General features: G+C 42.2%; 2 protein-coding genes across 6 annotated transcripts in view; one reads left to right on the forward strand and one right to left on the reverse strand.

The window, feature by feature from the left end:
• Nucleotides 1-10365, reverse strand: part of PRIM1 (DNA primase subunit 1) — a 50014-nt gene extending 39649 nt beyond the window's left edge. The window contains exon 1 of the mRNA XM_043564496.1: nt 10043-10365. The gene's annotated coding sequence lies outside the window, so the exon portion shown is untranslated. The remainder of the gene's footprint in view (nt 1-10042) is intronic.
• Nucleotides 1-20437, forward strand: part of HSD17B6 (hydroxysteroid 17-beta dehydrogenase 6) — a 45725-nt gene that overhangs the window by 12462 nt on the left and 12826 nt on the right. The window contains exon 1 of one of the 5 annotated variants that reach the window (XM_043564501.1): nt 12962-13030. The exons of 2 other annotated variants lie outside the window; for them this stretch is intronic. The gene's annotated coding sequence lies outside the window, so the exon portion shown is untranslated. 2 more of the 5 variants (XM_043564500.1, XM_043564503.1) reach the window with 2 other exon arrangements.

The raw sequence follows: 20437 nt of genomic DNA on the forward strand, positions 1-20437 counted from the left end.
TAATCTGGCCTCAGAATCCATTCTCATGATTTTATGGTGTCCACAAAATTAGGGTTGGGGGCAGAGGAGCTCATGCAGAGAGATTCTTGGAAAGGAAAAAAAGGAAAAGTAGGCAGGGAATTAGCCAGGTAGTCTCATTGATATCAACTAGTGTTCTGACAAATGAAATACATTCTGCACTGTTGCTAAAGAGGAAAATCACGGAAGTCTGAAACATCTCCAGATTTATATGTGAGAGTCTTTGGCACACAACAAGCACAATGGCTGGTTAGGGAAGCCCAGTTTAGCAGACAGCTTAACACTGAGGATTGCTAATCTTCCCTCCTTTTCACACCTGTATCAGGTTTTTATGGTTGCTCTACTGAGGGATAGATGACAGAGTATCATGGCTGGTTGCTTTTGGGTTTCTGGGTTGCAGAGAAACCAATCAGGGGCAGTAGTTGATATTTACATTTCTAATATCCATGCCAGTGGTTAGGGACCCTATATTTACCCAGATCCCCAGGCAACCAGAAAGGTCAATTCTTGGGCTCCAAACCCTCCTGCTTTCTCCTTGGGGCCCTGTCACTAAGACCTGGGCTGGGGAATGGAATCTGGAGACTGATAATTGGGAGGGAGGAACAAAGGAGGGACACCCTAGTGGGTGCTTAGGCAGAGATTAAATCATCTCTGCTTTCCTGGAGCCCCTGGACATGGCCTACTTCCCCACACCCTCCTTACACCTTTGTTTCCTCTTCCCCTAGCTTCTCCTTTTTCCTCATACTTACATTGCCCCATTCACAAATATAAATAACTTCCCTTGGAGAAGAGCTCACTCTAAATGGGGAGAGGAGGAAGGAAATCTCAGGCTGGGAAGTGGCCAGAGTGACCTCTGACCTCTATATAGTTCATGTAGATAGTCTCAGGACCAAGTGTCCAGGATAGAATGCGTCAATGACTGCACCGTTGGTAAAGAAAAGGCTCGGGAAACACTTATAGAGTCATGTTTGGACTCAGTCATCTCCAGCCCAAGGAGGTAGCTCAGTGAAAACACTTACTTAGCAGAACCCAGCCCTCAGTTTTGCTCATCTCCTTGAGACTTCTCCCAGAGAAGACTTTGCCTTTTCTCCTCTCAGCCTCATTCGGGTTGTTCCCCATCCTTGCCAACGCTTGTTATTTCTTGTCTTTTTGGCTCATATATATATATATATATATATATATATATATGTATATATATATATATATATATATATATACTGTATGTATGTGGCTTTGTTTCTGGGCCATTGATTCTGTTCCATTGATCTATTATGTCTGTTTTTATGCCAGTAACATACATCTTTGATTACCATAGCTTTGTAGGATAGTTTGAAATCAGGACGTGTGATGCCTCCAACTTTATTCTTCTTTCTCAGAATTACATTGGCTATTTAGGGGTCTCTTGTGCTTCCCTAAGAATTTTAGGATTCTTTTTCTACTTTTGTGAAAATGCCATTAGAATTTTGATAGGGATTGCATTTATTTATTTATTTATTTATTTATTTTTTTGTTTTTGTTTTTGTTTTTGATAGGGATTGCCTTTAATCTGTAGATGGCTTTGGGTAGTATGGGCATTCCAACAATATTCTTTTTTTTTTTAAATTTATTGCTTTAAGCAATCTCTACACCCAATGTGGAGCTCAGACTCATGACCCACAGACCAAGAGTTACATGCTCTTCTGACTGAGCCCTGTCACTAAGACAGGTGCCAGGTGCCCCAACAATATTAATTCTTCTGATCCATGAACATGGGATGTCTGTCCATTTATTTGTGTATTCTATTTCTTTCATCAAAGTCTTATGGTTTTCATTGTACAGATCTTTTACCTCTTTGCTTAAATTTATTCCTAAGTATTTTATTGTTTTTGATGATATTGTAAAGTGAGTTTGTTTTCTTTATTTCTTTTTCAGGTAGTTCATTATTAGTGCATAGAAATGCAACTGATTTTTATATGTTGATTTTTTTTATCCTGCAATTTTACTGAATTTGTTTATTAGTTCCAACAGTTTTTTGGTGGAGTCTAGGATCTGCTGTATATGTTGAACCGTCCTTGCATTCCAGGGATTTGAAACTGTAAGTCATCCTAGGACTCCCCCATCTAATCACTAGGTCCTAGGACATCTGCCTCTTGTATATTCTAAGTCCTCCCTTCCTCCTCAAACCCACTGCATGGCCAACTCTTTCATCTGCATGTCTTCGTTCAGATGTTGCTTTCTCCATGAGGCCTACTCTGACCACTGTATTTAATGCTACAAACTATCCTTCCTCCAGTACTCTTGATGCCCTTTATTCTGCTCTTCCTATTTTTTCCAAAGTGCATACACTCTTCTAACATGTTTATTATGTCTATCGTTTATTTTATTTATTTACTTACTCACTTACTTACTTACAGTGAGTGCACACACACGAGCAGGGGAGGGGCAGAGGAAGAGAGAGAATCCAAGCTGGCTCCATGCTTAGCGTGGAGCCCAATGTGGGGCCCCATCTCACCACCGTGAGATCATGACCTGAGCTAAAATCAACAGTCAGACACTTAACCAACTGAGCCACTGAGGCTCCCCTGTTTTACTTATTTAAAAGCTTTATTGATATATAATTCACATATATAGTTCATACATTTAAAGTATACAATTCAGTTGCTCTTAATATATTCACAGGGTTGTGTGATCATCACCAAAATCAATTTTAGAATATTTTTATCATCCTGAAAAGAATTCCCTTACTCTAGCATTCACCCTCCATTTCCTCCAAATTCCTTCAACCCATCCCTAGGCAGCTACTCACCTACTCTTTGTCTCTATAGGTTTGCCTCTTCTGGAAATTTCATGTAAATTGAATCATATTGTACAATATGTGGTCTTTTGCAGCTGATTTCTTTCACTGAGCATAATGTTTTCAAGGTTCCAAAGCAACTGCATCATTTTATGTTTTCACCAGCAGTGAATGAGGAGTGAGCACTTAATGCAGTGCCTGGCACATAGTGGGTGCTCAATAAATGTTTATTGAATGTATGGATAAGAAAATGTAGGACACAATCTACATTTTTTAGCATGCCATCCAACAGCTTTCCTGATCAGGTCTCTACCTATTTTTTTCCAGCATTGTCTCTTGCTATTCCATGGCCTCTAGCCTTATAAACCTCTTTGCCTTCTTATATCCTGTTCCTGCTGCCTGGGATATCCTTCTTGTCCTTCTGCTTTGTGTGCTGAGCTTCTGTTCACCTCTAGCAATATGTCTTCCCTTAATCCTTTGGCAAAAATAGGTGCTTTCTCTTGTTGTCTTCTCCACATTTTCTTAATAATTTGTTTCTATTTTGGGGTACCTGGGTGGCTCAATTGGTTGAGCATTCGACTTCGGCTCAGGTCATGATCTCATGGTTAGTGAATTCGAGCCCTACATCGTGCTTGCTGCTGTCAAAGCAGAGCCTGCTTCTGATTCTCTGTTCCCCTCTCTCTGCCCCTCCCCCACTCATGCTCTCTCTTTTGTTGTGTGTGCGCTCTCTCTCACAAAAATGAATGAACATTAAAAAAAAAGCATGTCATCTTGAAGACAATCTCATGTTTATTTAAAAAATAATAATTTGTTTCTATTTCTACATCCCCTACTAGTTCTGTGAGCTTCTTAAGGATTGGCACTCTGGCACTCTTCTACTCATCTGTGTATCCTCAGTGCTTACCCAGGGCATGGCACACATTTAATAAATGTCTGTTTCAATGAACAAGTAGAGGAAATAGCAAGAGCAATACCCCAGAGGCAGAAATACACTGGTAAGTTTGAGAAACAATAGTTTTCTAACTTGATTTGTTAAAAAACAAAATTCAACTGAGTAAATTTGAGGATCTAATTGATTTTATTAAATGATTCATGAATTGGGTAGTATCCCATTTAGCAAGTAGAGGGGAGCTGTACTGAGCTGTTTCCTTGGAAAAAGAAAGATTTCTAAAGGCAGTGAGAGTGCATTAAAAAAAAAAAAATTATTAGCAAGGAATGTATTATTTAGGCAGGATTGCCCTGCTAAGGGGAAAGGGTCTATGGGGGATTATCTCCTAATGTTGACCAGGAAATTCAATTTTGGCTGGTTAAAGTTACATTCCCGGGGAGGTTGAAACTGTAGTTAGCTTAAGTATTAAATCTTGGTATACAGACATGGGGCCTTAACATAAGTGACTCCATTTGGGGCCTGTGGTTTTCTTTTTAAAATTACCCCCTCTTGATCAGACTCTCAGTTTAAGTGAGACATGATAAAAAATTTTTTTTTTGAGATATAATAAAAATTTAAAGCATTAGCACCACTCTCAGCTACCATTCTGTAGTTTTCATAGCTATTAAAAAACAAAATTCAACCCAGGAAATTTGAAGATCTAATTGACTTTATTAAATGATTCATGAATCAGGCATCATCCCATTTAGCAAGTAGAGGGGAGCTCTGAGGAGTTATACAAAATGGGAGGTTCTTATAGGAAGGAGAGTGAAGCAAGAAAGTTATTAGTAAAAGAAAAGGATTGTTCTAGGCAAGGTTGCTTTCCCTTAGGGGGAAGAATAAGGGATCTTACCATGCAAATTACCCCATTTTCCTTTGGGGGATGGAAAAGGCCCAAGTGGCAGGCTCATAGGTGCTGATTGCAAAATTCCTGACTCACTGGTTGAGCCTGTATTTCTCGGGGAGGATGAAATTACAATTAAATTAAGTATTAAGCCCTGGTTTGGGGACTTGACCTACGTGACACCATTTTGGGCCTGTGGTTTTCTTTCTTTCTTTCTTTCTTTCTTTCTTTCTTTCTTTGTCTGTCTGTCTGTCTGTCTGTCTGTCTGTCTATTTATTAGGCTCCATGCTGGGCATGGTACTTGAACTCAGGAACAAAGTGGAGCTTGAACTCATGACCCTGTGATCAAGACCTGAGCTGAGATCAAGAGTCGGTCGTCCCCGGGGCGCCTGGGTGGCTCAGTCGGTTGGGCGTCCGACTTCAGCTCAGGTCACGATCTCACGGGTTCGTGAGTTTGAGCCCCGAGTCAGGCTCTGGGCTGATGGCTCAGAGCCTGGAGCCTGCTTCCGATTCTGTGTCTCCCTCTCTCTCTGCCCCTCCCCCATTCATGCTCTGTCTCTCTCTGTCTCAAAAATAAATAAACATTAAAAAAAAATTAAAAAAAAAAAAAAGAGTCGGTTGCCCCCCTGAGCCACCCCAGGTGTCCTTGTGGTTTTCTTTTCTTTTTCTTCTTCTTTTTTTTTTTTTTTTTTTTTTGTTAATGTTTATTTTGTTTTGAGAGAGAAAGAGAGCCATGTGCACATGCATGAGTAGGGGAGGGGCAGAGAGAAAGAGGAGAGATTCCCAAGCAAGTTCCAAGCTGTCCTCGCGTAGCCCTATGGGCTCAAACTCACGAACCATGAGATCATGACCTAAGCTGAAATCAAGAGCTGGATACCTAACCAACTGAGCCACCCAGGTGCCCCCGTTTTCTTTTTAAAACAGCTTTTGTTGATCTTTTGTTATTCAAAGGTCATGACATGTTTTTGCCTAATCTGAGATATCCACAAGTTACAACTTCAGGTTCACAATTTTTGAGTCAGTTATCCTCTTTGTTCTTTTTCTGATGTTCTAGTCTTAAGGAGATCATTTGGTTGGTGGTCAGTGGCTGTGAACATACATTTAAAACTTTTTTTTTTTTAATGTTTGTTTATTTTTGAAGGAGAGCAAGGCAGAGCATGAGCAGGGGAAGAGCGGAGAGAGAGGGAGACACAGAATTCGAAGCAGGCTCCAGGCTCTGAGCTGTCAGCACAGAGCCCGACGTGGGGCTCAAACTCACAAACTGTGAGATCATGACCTGAGCAGAAGTTGGTGCTTAACTGACCGAGCCACCCAAGTGCCCCGCATTTAAAACTTTTGAGAGAATACAACACACCAGGGAGATTATTATGATTATTATAATTCCCAGTGTTTGAAGTATACTTTGAAGCCATGGTCCCCAAGATCCAAACCAATCAAAATCAAATAAATTAAACAAAGACCCAATGGAAGGAGTCACCTTTTTGAGCCAAGTGGCTTATTCAGTGATCTTATGTAACTGAGTTTTAACCTTCCCAGAAGTGTTAATCCAGGTATAGCACGTGGTGTTGGCCACAGCAGAGACACCTTGTTCAGCTAACAGATATCAAGGGCTATCCTATTATGAAGAACAACTTTGACTAGAGAGTCTAAGGATCCTTGTTGGGCAGCTATTGTTTTAGCAAAATTCTGCAATATCTTCAAGAGTTAGGGAGAAGTGTCTGATCATATTCTCATTTATATTTACTCCTAAACAGGAAAGTATGGCCCTCCAAAAAAAGTGAGTCCTAAGACATGAATGCCTCCGGGTAGGTTTTTTCTAATTTGGTAATGACAGCCCAAGGAAACTGACCAATGAGATGTCTTGTTTCACTTGTGAAAATTTAGGGACACAGATAACCTAAGAGGCATTGCCCAGCTGTGTGCCAGCTATCTAGGCATTGTAGCCCCATGGATAATGATAACTACCATGGACAAAGGCAAACCCTGACAAGGCACAAACCAATTCCACTAAGGTGGCACTGTAAATGGACAGGTAGGAGATTTTGATGACAAATCCAGTAGTCTGAAAGGCAAAGGTTTTCACTCCTAGCCATGGCCCAGGAGATGTGGATGATAGTGTTGTCTTTCCAGGTGAGTGCCAGAGTAAAGGAAAGAAAGGGAAGGAGAAAGGTTTTGTATTTAAAGTATGAAGTCTTGATCTGGCATCTTGGGAGGAAGCAGTCTACCTCAATGTCAGCTACTTCTCTTCCTAGTCACTTTGATTTGGAAGTCTCCAGTGCCTGGGTAGGACCAGATGTCAGGTGGCACCTTATTCAGCTATGAGATACATGTCCAACGTTTAATTCCCTGAAGTTTGGCTGCCATCTGGGTAGCGAAGAGGACGTGATGTAGTCACTTCTAAGGAGGTTCAAAGGCAGTTTGAACTTTTCTCTTTTCTTTTTCTTTTACCTGTTTTTCTCTTTTCTCTTACCTGTTCCAAACCAGAAGGGTGGGAGAAAATTGGAAACATTAATTTGGAGAGTTGTAGCCAGATTTTTGAGGAGACTAGAAGAATTTAGGATCCAGTCCAATTTACAGGTATATAACAGAACCTCAAAGACAATTAACCAGATTAGAATCTGGTTACAAAGATGTAAGCATAATTTCCTCTCTCCAAAACTACCCTCATTTTTTAAATAGTAAAATTAATTTGTTTGCATTAAACTTTGCCTGATTATTTATGTAAGTGCAGCAAGAATGAATAGTGAGTGACTATATAGGCTTTTTGTAAAATTGCTTTGCTGGAAACTTGTAAGCAAGGTGCCACGTTGATTTTGTTTAAGGGTCTTTATTGACTCTGTAAAGTTACCCTTTGTTCCTTCAAACTGTCTAGTCATTTTGGAGTCAGTCCATGCCCATCTCTTTAAAATACGACATTCCAGGAGCACCTGAGTGGCTCAGTCTGTTGAGCATCTGACTTCGGCTCAGGTCCTGATCTCGCATTCGTGGTTTTGAGCCCTATATGGGGCTTTGTGCTGACAGCTCAGAGCCTGGAGCCTGCTTTGGATTCTGCGTCTTCCTCTCTCTCTGCCCTTTCCCTACTTGCACTCTGTCTCTTAAAAAATAAAATTAAAAAAATGTTAAAAAAATATGACATTCCAGTTAAAGCTTTGGTAATATAACCAATGTTTCTAACTATGTCCTGTTAAAAGGAGAACAGATTCTCACTGAATTTATGTAAATAGCTAGTTATTTTGTCATGAAAAGAATACTCAAGAGTTTTTGGAGGGATTGGGTAGGGAGAGAAAGTAAATGTTTAATCTTTGTTCACAAAGTTATATATTACCAAATTGTTGATAGTTTAAATATGAAATATGAAAAAGCAAAATTTAAAACAAATTTTTAAATGTTTATTTATTTATTTTGAGAGAGAGAGAGAGAGAGGAGCACAAGCAGGGGAGGGGCAGAGAGAGAGAGAGAGAATCCCAAGCTAGCTCCATGTTGCCAGTGCAGAGTCTGATGGAGGGCTCGAAGTCACAACTTGAGGTCATGACCCGAGCTGAAATCAAGAGTTGGACGCTCAACTGACTAAGCCACCCAGGTGCCCCTTAAAAAAAAATTTTTTTTTAATGTTTATTTATTTTTGAGAGAGAGAGAGAGAGAGAGAGAGAGAGAGAGAGAGAGTGGGGGGGGGGAGGGCACGCAGAGAGAGGAGACACAGAATCCGAAGCAGGCTCCAGGCTCTGAGCTGTCAGCACAGAGCCTGATGCAGGGCTCAAACCCATGAATCGTGAGATCATGACTTGAGCTGAAGTCGGATGCTTAACTGACAGAGCCATCCAGGTGACCAGGCGCCCCTTAAAAAGCAAAATTTTAGAGAACCAGTGATGTTTTATTTATTGTATTGTATTGTATTTTCATTTCATTTCATTTTACTTTATTTTATTTCATTTTACTTTATTTTATTGTATTTAATCTATTTTTGAGAGAGAGAGAAAATGAGAGCAGGAAAGGGGCAGAGAGAGAGGGAGACACAGAATCTAAAACAGGCTTCAGGTTCTGGGCTGTCAGCACAGAGCCAGATGCAGGGCTCGAACTGGTGAACTATAAGATCATGACCTGAGCCAAAGTAGGATGCTCATCTGACTGGCCACCCAGGTGCCCCCATTTTAAACAAGAGTCATAAAAATTATAATCCTCTTCCTCAGTTCATTTAGTCCTGTGTTATTAATTCCTATTCTGTTTGAATACAGTTTTTCCGCTAGTTTTGGAAATTCTTACCCAGTTCAGTTGTATGATCTAAAAGTTATCAGAAATCTATATTCTGGAGTACTTGTTAGATTCCTTTTCATGAACTTCTCTGAAGGTAAAACACATTTGCAGGAAGCGTTTGTAAAAACAACTGAGTAAAACAGTAACTGTGTGTAAATGTCTTAAAAAGGTCATGGTTAAAGGTCTGATTAGAGTTCATTACAATGTGACTGACAATGAAATTTGGTTATTTCTGTTACACAACACTTCAAGATAATAACTAGACTTACAAGTGATAGCATATTCTAGGACATATCAAATTTCTAGGTTTCATACAATTTGTAGAACACTTACTTACATAACATGTATCTACATAAATATAATCAAGGAAGGTTTAGCATTACTTATTTTACAACACTTCCCATGAAGTCTAACATACCAAATAAACCTAATTGGTTTCATATTTCTCTTTTGTGAGGAGAACAAATCTTTTAAAATGTTCTAGGGACCTTTAGAAAAACTTAAATGTTTGCGGTCAAAAGACTTCTTTAGAATTTGATTTTGGAAAGTTTGTCAAAAGATATCAGAGAGACTTTAAAACGCTCAGTCAAATAGGATCATAGGTCATTGTGAAACAATACTCAGTTATCCATTTAACCAAAGTGACATTAGGACTTTGTGGACAAATGCAGAAAGTTAAATAGTTGTGAAAAGCCTTGACTCTTTTAACATTAAAAAAACTCAGTTTTTTTTTCTTCTGAGTAATGAAACATCTGATAAAGATAAAACATAGAACCTTTGTTTCTCTAGGCAAATTACATTAAAGGTAAAGATAAACCTTTTTTACAGTGTTTTATTAAGGACAGACGAATAATCTAAGAAAACCATCCTTTTAACAGAGGAAAACCAAAATCCTAATTTTGCACCAGTATACTCTTGACATTAAACTCAGTCTTAAACAAATTCTTTTAATCTTAGCTAGCTTGACCACACATTAAACTTCCTTGTCAATGATTCCTTTTCCACAAACCTTTTATAACTTCTGTTATAGCAAATACTCGATGCCCAGGAAGAGACAAGCGACATGCACTTGGGGAATCAGGAAAGACTGTTTATTTCACACAGGTGCCAGCCTGGTAGAGTCACCTCCAAAGGCTGAGCCCTGAGCCTTGGCGTCAGCCTCTTTGTGGGTGGGATTGCAGGGGCTCAAGAGGAAAAAAAAAAAGAAAAAAAGGGAGGGGCCATTTACCAGTTGTACTGTGAGGGCAGTTGGTGGATGCAGGAAGAAAGCAAGATTACAGAAGCCAAAAACAAGTAAGGGGCGTATCTGGCCTTGGACATCTGGCTGGCCCCTTTTATCTTGCTTTTACCAGCTTTCCTTCTCACTTCCTTTTTTACACAATTAAAAAAAAAAAGTTCTACGACGTTTTCTTTTCTTTTACATTCAGATTTTGTCCTAAGTTTTCTGCCCTTAAATAACCAGCATCCCATCTAGCAAGCAGAGGGGAGCTTCACTGAGCTTCAGTAAAGGAAAGGTTTTACAAGGCAGAGAGAGGGCATTGCGTGAAGAGAAATGTATTATGAAAAGGAAAGTATTGTCTAGGCAAGGTTGCCCTTCTGAGGAGGAATGCGTCTATCAGAGGATTACTTCCAAGAAATCCAGTTTGGCTGGTTAAAGATTACATTCCGGCAGGAGTGGGGGGAGTTGAAACTGCAGGTGATGTATTAAGTCTTGGTTTACTGATTTGGGGCATTAATGTAAGTGACTCCATTTTGGGCTTGTGATTTTCTATTTAACAACTGCAAACTGGCCTTTGTGAGTTGGATTATAGATGCAGGGCCTAAAATCATCTGGTGAAGGGATTATACTTTCTCTGGTGGGCCCCTGGGGAATGCTGAAGGGGAATGACGTGGCTAAGACTGGGCCTGAGAAAAGTTAACCCAGCAGTGGTGTGTAGAATGAACTGGAAAGTAGGAGACAAATTAAGAGGAGGCTTTAGGGGTGCCTGGGTGGCTCAGTCGGTTAAGCGTCCGACTTCAGCTCAGGTCATGATCTCACAGTTCGTGGATTCGAGCCCCGCGTCAGGCTCTGCTGACAGCTTGGAGCCTGGAGCCTGCTTTGGATTCTGTGTCTCCCTCTCTCTCTGCCCCTCCCCCACTCGTGCTCTGTCTCTCTCAAAAATAAATAAAGATTAAAAAAAAATTTAAGAGGAGGCTTTAGGCCAGATGAGAAGAGTGAAAGTAAAATCCCAGGTAGAGTGTAAGAAAGGGCAGAGGAGTGAGAAATAGTATTAAAGAATCTGTAAGGTTTGGTTTCCTTTCCAACCAAGGTCCAGCAGAATAGCTCCCACAAAGAAGGGTGGTGAGAAGAAGGAGGGTTGTTCTGTCATCAAGGAGGCAGTGACCAGAGAACACACCATTCACATTCACAAGTGCATCCACGGAATGGATTGCACGAAGTGTGCCCCTCAGGCACTCAAAGAGATCTGGAAATTTGCCATGAGGAGATAGGAGCTCCAGATGTGCATGTTGACAACCAGGCTTAACAAAGCTCTCTGGGCTAAAGGACTAAGGAATGTGGGCTAAAGGAATAAGGAATTGTTGCATCCACACGACTCCTGAAACAGAATGCTTCGGGCACCAGTGACAGTCACAACAAAGTTTATTGCAATGAGAGGCAAGGCCAACCCGATCGGGACCGACACTCTTGACCAGAGTGCGGCCTCGAACAGCCAGGGTACAGAGTTTTTATAGCCGACCACATCATCTTATCATCACCTGGGAACAGAACAAAGAAATAGTCCCCAGATGGGGGTGGAAACAGTTCAGACCTTCTGCAGTTAAGCTGCAGCCAGTTGACCTCCTTGACCCTGCCTCTGGCCCACCTTCTCAAAGTTCTCAACATGCCCTTGCCCCATCCAATCAAACACCAATCCAGTTGGTTTCCCTTGAACTTTTGTTCCCTTGATTGATAGGACAAGGCTGTTATCTCTTAACCTACAGTGTCAAAACAAAGCTGTTATTTCCCAAGGCTACAGGTTAGCCCTACACTACAATTTAACCCTTACAGAATGTTCCATACCATATCTATGCGTGGTTGTCCAGAAAACATAATGAGGATGAAGATTCACCAAACAAGCTCTATATGTTGGTTACCTGTGTACCTGTCACCACTTTCAAAAATCTATAGTTAATGTGTATGAGAACTAGTCACTGATGGTCAAATAAAGGTATAAAATTGCCAAAAAAAAGAGAAATCTGTAGGGTTTGGAAAGTGACTGAGTGTGAAACGTGAGGAAGATGGAGGAGCCAAAGACTGGGCAAGGCTTTGCAGCCAGGTGCTAGGCAGAATGGTCAGGTTGAGGGGCGCCTGGGTGGCTCAGTCGGTTAAGTGTCCGACTTCAGCTCAGGTCACGATCTCGCGATCCCGCGGTCCGTGAGTTCGAGCCCCGCGTCGGGCTCTGGGCTGATGGCTCAGAGCCTGGAGCCTGCTTCCAGTTCTGTGTCTCCCTTTCTCTCTGCCCCTCCCACGTTCATGCTCTGTCTCTCTCTGTCTCAAAAATAAATAAACGTTAAAAAAAATTAAAAAAAAAAAAAGAAAAAAAAAAAGAATGGTCAGGTTGAGTAGTGCTGTCTTGGCTTACACTTGCTTCTATGTGTGTTTGTGGAATTAGATACTTTCTAAATATCTACAGAGTGGGGCATCTGGGTGGCTCAGTTGGTTAAGCATCTGACTTCTGCTCAGGTCATGATCTCGAGGTTCATGAGTTCCAGCCCCACGTTGGGCTCTGTGCTGACCACTCAGAGCATGGAGCCTGCTTCATTCAGATTCTGTGTCTCCCTCTCTCTCTCAGCCCCTCCCCCACTCTCTCTTTCTCAAAGATAAATAGAAAAAACATTTTAAAATTAAAAAAAGTATCTACGGAGAAGGAAAAGGCCTGCAGGGACATGTACTGTGTATTGTATTATAATTACTACTTTCAAGAAAAAGACAAATTATGCAGGGAACACAACAGTGACATATAATCGTAGTCAATCAGTTGGGTGCAGTGGCATTGCTTTTTGGTTTTGTTAAAAACAAACAGGGTCTTCCAGAAGTGGATAATTGTTTATTCAGTTCAGTTACATCCTGGACTGAAGCCTTGGTGTAGGTGCTGTGTCCATTATAAAGATGAATCATTCACAGAACCGCGCCAGGCATACCAGTCCAGGTGGAGAGCTGAGTTACATGGGAGAGGTATGAATAGATTGTTATGGGAGAGCAGATCTATCTGCTGGTTGACGATCTATCTGCTGGTTGAGAAAGCTTTGTATGGAGGAAGTGTGAACTGCTGAATCTTGCAGGACAAGATACTATTTGACATGCAGAGGTGAGCAACAAGGGCATTTATGGAAAAGGAGTGGGAAGAGCACAGCACAAAAAAATGGAGAACAACAAGCTTTTTGGTTTGGATGGAACATAGGCAGTATGAGTGGGCCTGGTACACCCAAAAAAGGTTTTACATAGATTTAGATGATTTTTAGTAGGTTCAGTGCTTTTCAGGCAGTAAGATCAGCAGAGCTGTGCTTTGGGAAACTTGAGAACACTGTGTGGATGAGAGGGGAAGGGACTGATGCAGTGGGGGTAGTGAGAAGGCTTCTATGATAGGCCAAGCAAGAGGCACTGAGTGATGAAGGCTTGAACAATGGATGTGGCCATAGGAATGAAGAGGAGGGGACAGATGCTCCTTGACAGCTTCATCTCCTCAAGGGATGCATTTGGCAAGGAAGAGGAACTGTCAGAGCCTTGAGACTAAAATGTAATACAGATAGAAATTGGGAATTCTAGAGGAGAAGCATTTTTAGGAGAGAAGATGATGAGTTCTGCCTTGGATATATTGAGTATCTGGCTAAACGTCTGGCTGGAGGGTATTTAAGGAAATTAGAAATGCAGGACAGAGCCTCAGAAAATGGTCAGGTCGGGCTTATAGATCTGGATAGCTGTGTGGAGGGGAGAGTTGAAGCCTTAAGAGGGAATGAGATTGCCAAGGAGGGAGTGAGGAACAGGCAGGGAAGGATTCTGGGACAGAACATTGGGGAATCGTTGCATTTAGGGTGTAAGGAAGGAGAGGAGGAGCCGAGGGGGAGGAAGGAAAGGGATGCCGTGATGGAAGCAGGAGAACCAGGCAAGCAGAGTATCTTGGAAGTCGAGGATGGAACGTGTTCCCAGAATTGGGTAGTCAAGACGGAGCAGGTGATGGCTTCTGACTGTGAGAGGAGGGAGCTTAGGTGTGAAAAGTAGGCCAGAGCCAGACCATGGAAAGTGTTCAGGGGAGAGATAGTAGGGTGTAGTGATTTGATCCCGTCTCTACTACTCATCGTCTGTTTGGCTTCGGACAATTGACTTAATTTTTGCCTAAATCCGTGCCTCAGTTTCCACATCTGAAAAATGGGCACAATGATTGCACAGACCTCATGAGGTTTTTATGTGAGGATCTGTATGTGTGTGTGTTGCTTTGAACAGTGCCTGGCACAAGTTAAGTTCTAAATGACTGTTCACTATTATTACTATGTGCCAAGCTGAGGAGTTTTGACTTTCCCTGTGGGTGATGGGAGTCATGGACAGGCCCCAACAAACGCATGGCATGATCTGAAAGCAATCACTTCCTTCACCCAAGACTCAGTTGGAATCTGAGAATCAGATAAAATCACTAGAAAAAAGAAAGTGCTAACTATTGCAGTGATATCTGAGAAAGAAGAAAGATAAAAGGCCTTGGGAATTGGCTGCTAGGTCCTTGGTGAGCTCTGAGTTTCCAGGGAGTGATGGGAATGGATGATGGAGTACAAGGGTTTGGAGAATGCATGGGCCATGAGACAATAGAGACCCCATACTTACGCTCTTTGAATATTTTGACCATATGGGGTAAGAGGATGGTTATTTAGGAGGTGGGAGGGTAGCATGGAGGAGGAAAGACCAAAGAAGCATCCCAGAAGACAGACAGTATAGAGACATTTAGAACAGAGATATCCGCAGTGGATGTTGCATACCCTGAAATGTGAGGCAAAATGTGGGTATGAATTAGATTGTGCAGGCCATTGGTTTGGAAGTGAGGAGGATGAAGGTGAGCTGATCAGGATTTTGGCAGGGAGGCAAGATGTGAGCTCATCTGTGGAAGGAGAGCCCGACGATCATGAGGTTGGGAAATTGAGAAGGTTGGGAAAGACTTGGAACAGGTGTTATTGGGAAAACATAGGACAGGGGTCAGATAGAGGATTTATCTTGTATAAATGAAAGTCCAACCAAGATGGGGTATCATTGATTTGTTGTAGAAATAACCAGTTTGTTTTCTGGCCTTTCTCTAGTTCCGCTTGGCACTTGGGAATGTGGATGGTAAAGGCTTTGGGGGTGCCAGGAAAACACCCCTCAAGTGGCTGGCCATGGGACCTAGATTGTGTAAGGTGGTAAATGAAGCCATAAGAGGACTGTAATAATAGACTGAAGAAAGAGAGGGCACAGTGGGAGGAAAGAGACAGGGAGGAGTGAGGGAAGGAGGGGAAAAGCCCTACAGATGAGGGGGCTGTAGTCAGAGCTGTTTCAACTTTCAGGATCTTCGTGGGGGAGCATCTTCAAACAATGAAGATGAAGTTGGTGGGGGGTGGGGGAGGTGGTCAGGCCTGAAGTAAATAGTAGATATTAATTTATGCATTGTGATTATAAAGGTATTTCTGAGTTCAACTTCAAAACTTCAAAAGAAAATTAACCAGGCAGCAGCATGTGGATGAGAAGGAAAGAGACTGACAACATTGTCAGAAAGCTAAGTTCTTATTACCGTAACAGGAAGTCACTTGAAAACGTCTAGCATTGATAAATCAAGAAAGAGCAGTAAAAACATATACATCTCCTGGATCAAAGGCGGAAACATGAATGATTGCACAGCTTTTGTAGATGAATGGTTGTAGAAACAAGCAGGCTACTTTGGGTTCCATATATGAAGTAGTCAAGGCATCTTTAGATATTTTAGATATTTGATTGGTGTTCTGGTTTGGCCCATGTTTGGAGATTCTGTCTGGTCTGGCCAATCTCTTCTCCCAGTGCAGTCTTCTTGCTGCTAAGTATGCCATGGTTGAATAGTAATACCCAGGGAGGCTGTGCGGCCTAAACTTCCCTGTAATTGGGGAAATGGGTTTTCATCTTTGATTAGCATCAGAAAATTACTCTTTTAGTCAACTAAGAGGCAGGAGGAAGCCCTGTTACTACAGTGCACCAGAGAATGCCGGTTGGGCAGAACAGAAGCAGTTGACTACAGAACATAAGGCTTTCCGATTGGAGAAAGACTGAAAGCTTGGGGTGGGAGAGAGAATGGGGAGGTGGCGGGAGAGGGGGAAAAGACGTGGGAAGAGGGAGGGAGCATTAAATATCTCTGTCAACTATTTTCTCTCCCTCACTAGCTCCTTCAGGTTTACTCCCTTACACCCTTGGTGGTTCTGGACCCAATTACAAATGTGTTGGTGGGGGAGTGGGGGAAGGTTTCTCCCTGCCCACAAGCAATTCTCTGTGACACCAGCTGGATGTCCTCCAATTCAACTCCGTTCTGACACTCTCTACCAGGAGATAGCATCAGATTCCACAGATTCCACAGGTTAAAAGTTCAGTCCTGGGGACGCCTGTGTGGCTCAGTCGGTTAAGTGGTTACGCGTCTAACTTCAGCTCAGGTCATGATTTCATGGTTCGTGGGTTGGAGCCCTGCATTGTGGGCTCTCTGTTGTCAGCGCACAGCCCGCTTCAGATCCTCTGTCCCTTTCTCTCTGCCCCTCCCTTGTTCTCTCTCTCTCTCAAAAATAAATAAGCATTTAAAAAAAAAAAAGAATAGAAAACTAACCTTAAAAAAATTTTTTTTTAACGTTTATTCATTTTTGAGAGATAGAGAAAAAGCATGAGCAGGGATGGGGCAGAGAGAGGGAGACACAGCATCTGAAGCAGGCTCCAGGCTCTGAGCTGTCAGCACAGAGCCCGACGTGGAGCTCGAACTCACAAACTGTGAGATCATGACCTGAGCCAAAGTCGGATGCTCAACCGACTGAGCCACCCAGGTGCCCCGAAAAATAATCTTAAAAAAAAAAAAAATTCAGTCCTGCAAGACTGCTACCCAACCCCCACTTCAGGTGCCAGTTGCCAGCCCAGATTATCACCAGTGCTTCCAACTGACTGGCTACACATTCGAAGTTCCAAAGGCCCCCTTTCTGGGTTGTATTAATTTGCTAGAGCACCTCATAGAACTCACAGAAACACTTAACTGTAAGAACAAACTGCTGGTTACCAGAGGGGAGATGGGTGGGGGGGATGAGTGAAGTAAGTGAAGGGGATTAAGAGCACACTGGGGTGCCTCAGTGGCTCAGTCAGTGGTCATGATCTTGAAGTCCGTGAATGCAAGCCCCGCCATTGGGCTCTACACTGACAGCTCAGAGCCTGGAGCCTGCTTCGGTTCTGTGTCTCCCTCTCTCTCTGCCCCTCCCCCACTCTCACTCTGTCTCCTTCAAAAATAAACAAACATGAAAAAAATTTTTAAAAATCACACTTAACATTGATGAGCACTGAGCAACGTAGAGAATTGTCAAATCACTATATTGTACACCTGAAATGAATATAACGTTGTATGTTTACTCTACTGGAAAAAAAAAAAAAAAAACAACTCACAACAATACCTTACGTACTAGGTTACTGGTTTAGTATAAAAGGATATTACTGGGGCGCCTGGGTGGCTCAGTCGGTTAAGCGGCCGACTTCGGCTCAGGTCATGATCTCGCAGTCTGTGAGTTCGAGCCCCGCGTCGGGCTCTGTGCTGACAGCTCGGAGCCTGGAGCCTGTTTCAGATTCTGTGTCTCCCTCTCTCTGACCCTCCCCCATTCATGCTCTGTCTCTGTCTCAAAAATAAATAAACGTTAAAAAAAAAAAAAAAAAAAAAGGATATTACTCGGGAACAGCTAGACGGAAGAGATGCATAGGGCAAGTAATGGGGAAAGGATGCAGTTTTCATGCCCTCTCCCAGCATGTGGCTCTCCCCTAACGTCCATGAGAAGTTCTCTGAACCTTATTCTGTTTTTTAATAGAAGCTTCATTACATAGGCATGACTGATTTAAATCATCGACCATTGGTGGTTGAACTCAATCTCTAGCCCCTCTCCCCTTCCCAGAGGGGGAGGTGTGGGTGGAACTCGGTCTAACCCTCCACATTGTTGGTTCCGTCATCCTTAGGTGTGATCCCAAAGTAACCTCATTAACATAACAAGACATCACTTAGGAAATTCCAAGTGTTTTAGGAACACTGTGCCAGAAATGGACAAAGGCTGTATATATATATATATATATATATATATATATATATATATCTTAAAAAAATTTTTTTTACAATTATAGAATTTTTTTTATTTATTTATTTATTTATTTAATTCTTTTTAACTTAATTTTATTTTTTTAAAATTTACATCCAAATTAGTTAGCATATAGTGCAACAATGATTTCAGGAGTAGATTCCTTAATGCCCCTTGCCCATTTAGCCCATCCCCCCTCCCACAAACCCTCCAGTAACCCTCTGTTTGTTCTCCATATGTATGAGTCTCTTATGTTTTGTCCCCCTCCCTGTTTTTATATTATTTTTGTTTCCCTTCCCTTATGTTCATCTGTTTTGTCTCTTAAAGTCCTCATATAAGTGAAGTCATATGATTTTTGTCTTTCTCTGACTGGCTAATTTCACTTAGCATAATACCCTCCAGTTCCATCCACGTAATTGCAAATGGCAAGATTTCATTCTTTTTGATTGCCGAGTAATACTCCATTGTATGTATATACCACATCTTCCTTATCCATTCATCCATCGATGGACATTTGGGCTCTTTCAGTACTTTGGCTGTTGTTGATAGTGCTACTATAAACATTGGGGTGCATGTGCCCTTTCAAAACAGGACACCTGTATCTCGCGGATAAATGCCTAGTAGTGCAATTGCTGGGTGTAGGGTAGTTCTATTTTTAGCTTTTTGAGGAACTTGCATACTGTTTTCCAGAGTGGCTGCACCAGCTTGCATTCCCATTTAAAAAAAAATTTTTTTTTGGTATGGGCATTTAAAAAAATTTTTTTCAAAATATGAAATTTATTGTCAAATTGGTTTCCATATAACACCCAGTGCTCATTCCAACAGGTGCTCTCCTCAATACCTATCCCATTAAAAAAATTTTTTAATGCTTATTTATTTTTTTAATGTTTATTTATTTATTTTTGAGAGAGAGAAACAGAGCACGAGCAGGGGAGGAGCAGAGAGCGAGGGAGACACAGAATCTGAAACAGGCTCCGGGCTGTCAGCACAGATCCTGACGCCGGGCTCAAACCCACAAACTGTGAGATCATGACCTGAGCCAAAGGCGGACGCTCAACCGACTGAGCCACCCAGGCGCCCCTTTAATGCTTACTTATTTTGAGAGAGAGAGACCGAAAGAGCACAAGGTGGGGAGGGGCAGAAAGCGAGGGAGACACAGAGTTGGAAGCAGGCTCCAGGCTCTGACCTGTCAGCGCAGAGCCCAACACGGGCTCAAACTCATGAGCGGTGAGATTACGACCTGAGCTGAAGTCAGATGCTTAGCACCCATATATATATATTTCTTATTATAAATCACAGTATCACAACCCTTCAATCCCCTGGTAGCTACTGCCTTCTTTCCTCAGACTCTTTTGAAAAGAATCTCTCTTTGGCTCGGCTTCCTGCCCTCTAGTCCATCCATCAGCCCACTGCAGTCTGACTTCTTTACTGTTAACTCCCTAAGAGCCTTATTTAGATCACCGGTAACCTGCTATATTCAGTGGACCTCCACGTGGCAGAGTTGATCTGCATTAAGCCCCTATTCCCTTGGCTTCCTTTGGCTTTCTTTCTCCTACTTCTCTGACTCATTATTCCGGTTATTTTCTTCTCCTTTGTTTCCCCCGCCCCGCATATTTTCATTTAATTTATTTATCTAACAGCATTTATCTAACAACATAGCACTAGTTATGTACCATTCACTGTGCCGGATGCGGATGAATACACAGACCAGGCTCTCAAAGGCTTTATAGTTTACAACTGGGGAGAAGCAGTGTAACAAGTTAGCGGACATTAGGATACACACTCGAGTGCAGGCTGCCGTGGGATGCCAGGGAGGGCGTGGTCTAATTTGTTAGGCCAGTGGTCAGGTTAAGAGGGATCAGGAAAGTCTTCTGCCTGGACCACGCTTCCCCCACTTGCCCAGAGCTATACCTAATCTCTCAGTGCTCATCTATAAAATAATGTGGCAGTCATGGAGGTGTGTTCCTCAAATGTCTTTTCAAGAGAATCTGCTTTGAGGAGTGCCGTTGCTCACAGCCTCCAGCTGTTGCCTTTAGATCTGATATGGTGTGTATACTGAGGCACACTTCTGGGCACTGCCAACCAGTTGACTGAGTATGGTGGCAGTACTAGAGCCCAGCCAATACTGGCCAGTGTGGGATTCTCCTGGTCAGTATTTACTCAAAGATCCCCAATTGGCTTGGCTGCTGTCCTGCAGTTTAAGGAGCTTACTCTCAACTCCTCCTTCCTTCTCTCTCTTCTTTTGGAGGCATCAGACCTGCATTATCACCTACTCCTACGCTTTCCCCTTTATCCT

Source organism: Prionailurus bengalensis, chromosome B4, assembly GCF_016509475.1.
Source record: "Prionailurus bengalensis isolate Pbe53 chromosome B4, Fcat_Pben_1.1_paternal_pri, whole genome shotgun sequence".
Classification (NCBI taxonomy): Eukaryota; Metazoa; Chordata; class Mammalia; order Carnivora; family Felidae; genus Prionailurus; species Prionailurus bengalensis.